Below are 5,255 nucleotides of genomic sequence, written 5' to 3'. Positions count from 1 at the left end.
GAAATGAATGGCGGGCACCCAGGGGTCGAATTCCCCTGTTGAAATGAATGGCGGGCACCCAGGGATCAAAATCCCCCAATGAAATGAATGTCGGGCTACCAGGGGTCGAAATCCCCCATTGAAATGAATGGCGGGCACCCAGGGGTCGAATTCCCCGATTTAAATGAATGGTGGGCTCCCAGGGGTCGAATCCCCCCATAGGAATGAATGGTGGGTTACCAGGGGTTGAAATCCCCCATTGAAATGAATGGCGGGCTACCAGGGATTGAGATCCCCCCATAGGAATGAATGGCGGGGGCGCCTAGGGGTCGAAATCCCCCATTGAAATGAATTGATGCCTCCCAGTGGTCGAAATCCCCCATTGAAATGATTGGCGGGCTACCAGGGGTCGAAATCCCCCATTGAAATGAATGGCGGTTACCCAGGGGTCGAAATCCCGCAATGAAATGAATGGCGGGCTACCAGGGGTCGAAATCCCCCATTGAAATGAATGGCGGGCTACCAGGGATCGAGATTCCCCCATTGAAATGAATGGCGGGCGCCCAGGAATCAAAATCCCCCAATGAAATGAATTGCGGGCTACCAGGGGTCGAAATCCCCCATTGAAATGAATGACGGGTGCCCTGGGGTCAAAATCCCGCAATGAAATGAATGGCGGGCTACCAGGGGTCGAAATCCCCCATTGAAATGAATGGCGGGCTACCAGGGATCGAGATTCCCCCATAGAAATGAATATTGGGCTCCCAGTGGTCGAAATCCCCCATTGAAATGAATGGCGGGCTACCAGGGGTCGAATTCCCCTATTTAAGTGAATGGTGGGCTCCCAGGGGTCGAAATAGCCCAATGAAATGAATGGCGGGCTGCCAGGGGTCGAAATCCCCCATTGAAATGAATGGCGGGGGCGCCTAGGGGTCGAAATCCCCCATTGAAATGAATGGCTGGCTCCCAGTGGTCAAAATCCCCCATTGAAATGATAGGCGGGCGCCTAGGGGTCGAAATCCCGCAATGAAATGAATGGCGGGCACCCAGGGGTCGAATTCCCCTGTTGAAATGAATGGCGGGCACCCAGGGATCAAAATCCCCCAATGAAATGAATGGCGGGCTACCAGGGGTCGAAATCCCCCATTGAAATGAATGGCGGGCACCCAGGGGTCGAATTCCCCCATTTAAATGAATGGTGGGCTCCCAGGGGTCGAATCCCCCCATAGGAATGAATGGTGGGATTACCAGGGGTTGAAATCCCCCATTGAAATGAATGGCGGGCTACCAGGAATCGAGATCCCCCCATAGGAATGAATGGCGGGGGCGCCTAGGGGTCGAAATCCCCCATTGAAATGAATTGCTGGCTCCCAGTGGTCGAAATCCCCCATTGAAATGATTGGCGGGCTACCAGGGGTCGAAATCCCCCATTGAAATGAATGGCGGGCGCCTAGGGGTCGAAATCCCCCATTGAAATGAATGGCTGGCTCCCAGTGGTCGAAATCCCCCATTGAAATGAATGGCGGGCTACCAGGGGTCGAATTCCCCCATTGAAATGAATGGCGGGCGCCCAGGAATCAAAATCCCCCAATGAAATGAATGGCGGGCTACCAGGGGTCGAAATCCCCCATTGAAATGAATGGCGGGTGCCCAGGGGTAGAAATCCCGCAATGAAATGAATGGCGGGCTACCAGAGGTCGAAATCCCCCATTGAAATGAATGGCGGGCTACCAGGGATCGAGATTCCCCCATAGAAATGAATATTGGGCTCCCAGTGGTCGAAATCCCCCATTGAATTGAATGGCGGGCTACCAGGGGTCGAATTCCCCTATTTAAATGAATGGTGGGCTCCCAGGGGTCGAAATCGCCCATAGGAATGAATTGCAGGTTACCAGGGGTTGAAATCCCCCATTTAAATGAATGGCGGGTTACCAGGGATAGAGATTCCCCCATAGGAATGAATGGCGGGGGCGCCTAGGGGTCGAAATCCCCCATTGAAATGAATGGCTGGCTCCCAGTGGTCGAAGTCCCCCATTGAAATGAATGGCGGGCTCCCAGGGGTCGAATTCCCCCATTGAAATGAATGGCGGGTGCCCAGGAATCAAAATCCCCCAATGAAATGAATGGCGGGCTACCAGTGGTCGAAATCCCCCATTGAAATGAATGGCGGGCGCCCAGGGGTCGAAATCCCGCAATGAAATGAATGGCGGGCACCAAGGGGTCGAATTCCCTTATTGAAATGAATGGCGGGCACCCAGGGATCAAAATCCCCCAATGAAATGAACGGCGTGCTACCAGGGGTCGAATTCCCCCATTGAAATGAATGGCGGGCTACTAGGGATCGAGATTCCCCCGTAGAAATGAATATTGGGCTCCCAGTGGTCGAAATCCCCCATTGAAATGAATGGCGGGCTACCAGGGGTCGAATTCCACCATTTAAATGAATGGTGGGCTCCCAGGGGTCGAAATCTCCCATAGGAATGAATGGCAGGTTACCAGGGGTTGAAATCCCCCATTGAAATGAATGGCTGGCTCCCAGTGGTCGAAATCCCCCATTGAAATGAATGGCGGGCGCCCAGGAATCAAAATCCCCCAATGAAATGAATGGCGGGCTACCAGGGGTTGAAATCCCCCATTGAAATGAATGACGGGCGCTGAGGAATCAAAATCCCCCAATGAAATGAATGGCGGGCTACCAGGGGTCGAAATCCCCCATTGAAATGAATGGCGGGGGCGCCTAGGGGTCGAAATCCCCCATTGAAATGAATGGCGGGCTCCCAGGGGTCGAATTTCCCCATTGAAATGAATGGCGGGCGCCCAGGAATCAAAATCCCCCAATGAAATGAATGGCGGGCTACCAGAGGTCGAAATCCCCCATTGAAATGAATGGCGGGCACCCAGGGGTCGAATTCCCCCATTTAAATGAATGGTGGGCTCCCAGGGGTCGAATCCCCCGATAGGAATGAATGGCGGGTTACCAGTTGTTGAAATCCCCCATTGAAATGAATGGCGGGCTACCAGGGATCGAGATCCCCCCTCAAGAATGAATGGCGGGGGCGCCTAGGGGTCGAAATCTCCCATTGAAATGAATGGCTGGCTCCCAGTGGTCGAAATCCCCCATTGAAATGAATGGCGGGCTCCCAGGGGTCAAATTCCCCCATTGAAATGAATGGCGGGCGACCAGGAGTCAAAATCCCCCATTGAAATGAATGGCGGGCGCCTAGGGGTCGAAATCCCCTATTGAAATGAATGGCTGGCTCCCAGTGGTCGAAATCCCCCATTGAAATTAATGGCGGGCTACCAGGGGTCGAATTCCCCCATTGAAATGAATGGCGGGCGCCCGTGAATCAAAATCCCCCAAATGAAATGAATGGCGGGCTACCAGGGGTCGAAATCCCCCATTGAAATGAATGGCGGGGGCGCCTAGGGGTCGAAATCCCCCATTGAAATGAATGGCTGGCTCCCAGTGGTCAAAATCCCCCATTGAAATGATAGGCGGGCGCCTAGGGGTCGAAATCCCGCAATGAAATGAATGGCGGGCACCCAGGGGTCGAATTCCCCTGTTGAAATGAATGGCGGGCACCCAGGGATCAAAATCCCCCAATGAAATGAATGTCGGGCTACCAGGGGTCGAAATCCCCCATTGAAATGAATGGCGGGCACCCAGGGGTCGAATTCCCCGATTTAAATGAATGGTGGGCTCCCAGGGGTCGAATCCCCCCATAGGAATGAATGGTGGGTTACCAGGGGTTGAAATCCCCCATTGAAATGAATGGCGGGCTACCAGGGATTGAGATCCCCCCATAGGAATGAATGGCGGGGGCGCCTAGGGGTCGAAATCCCCCATTGAAATGAATTGCTGCATCCCAGTGGTCGAAATCCCCCATTGAAATGATTGGCGGGCTACCAGGGGTCGAAATCCCCCATTGAAATGAATGGCGGTTACCCAGGGGTCGATATCCCGCAATGAAATGAATGGCGGGCTACCAGGGGTCGAAATCCCCCATTGAAATGAATGGCAGGCTACCAGGGATCGAGATTCCCCCATTGAAATGAATGGCGGGCGCCCAGGAATCAAAATCCCCCAATGAAATGAATTGCGGGCTACCAGGGGTCGAAATCCCCCATTGAAATGAATGACGGGTGCCCTGGGGTCGAAATCCCGCAATGAAATGAATGGCGGGCTACCAGATGTCGAAATCCCCCATTGAAATGAATGGCGGGCTACCAGGGATCGAGATTCCCCCATAGAAATGAATATTGGGCTCCCAGTGGTCGAAATCCCCCATTGAAATGAATGGCGGGCTACCAGGGGTCGAATTCCCCTATTTAAGTGAATGGTGGGCTCCCAGGGGTCGAAATCGCCCAATGAAATGAATGGCGGGCTACCAGGGGTCGAAATCCCCCATTGAAATGAATGGCGGGGGCGCCTAGGGGTCGAAATCCCCCATTGAAATGAATGGCTGGCTCCCAGTGGTCAAAATCCCCCATTGAAATTATAGGCGGGCGCCTAGGGGTCGAAATCCCGCAATGAAATGAATGGCGGGCACCCAGGGGTCGAATTCCCCTGTTGAAATGAATGGCGGGCACCCAGGGATCAAAATCCCCCAATGAAATGAATGGCGGGCTACCAGGGGTCGAAATCCCCCATTGAAATGAATGGCGGGCACCCAGGGGTCGAATTCCCCCATTTAAATGAATGGTGGGCTCCCAGGGGTCGAATCCCCCCATAGGAATGAATGGTGGGTTACCAGGGGTTGAAAACCCCTATTGAAATGAATGGCGGGCTACCAGGGATCGAGATCCCTCCATAGGAATGAATGGCGGGGGCGCCTAGGGGTCGAAATCCCCCATTGAAATGAATTGCTGGCTCCCAGTGGTCGAAATCCCCCATTGAAATGATTGGCGGGCTACCAGGGGTCGAAATCCCCCATTGAAATGAATGGCGGGCGCCTAGGGGTCGAAATCCCCCATTGAAATGAATGGCTGGCTCCCAGTGGTCGAAATCCCCCATTGAAATGAATGGCGGGCTACCAGGGGTCGAATTCCCCCATTGAAATGAATTGCGGGCGCCCAGGAATCAAAATCCCCCAATGAAATGAATGGCGGGCTACCAGGGGTCGAAATCCCCCATTGAAATGAATTGCAGGTTACCAGGGGTTGAAATCCCCCATTGAAATGAATTGCAGGTTACCAGGGGTTGAAATCCCCCATTGAAATGAATGGCGGGGGCGCCTAGGGGTCGAAATCCCCCATTGAAATGAATGGCTGGCTCC

The sequence above is a fragment of the Vanacampus margaritifer genome, unplaced genomic scaffold (genome assembly GCF_051991255.1).
Source record: "Vanacampus margaritifer isolate UIUO_Vmar unplaced genomic scaffold, RoL_Vmar_1.0 HiC_scaffold_34, whole genome shotgun sequence".
Classification (NCBI taxonomy): domain Eukaryota; kingdom Metazoa; phylum Chordata; class Actinopteri; order Syngnathiformes; family Syngnathidae; genus Vanacampus; species Vanacampus margaritifer.
Note: the sequence above shows the minus strand (reverse complement) of the source record.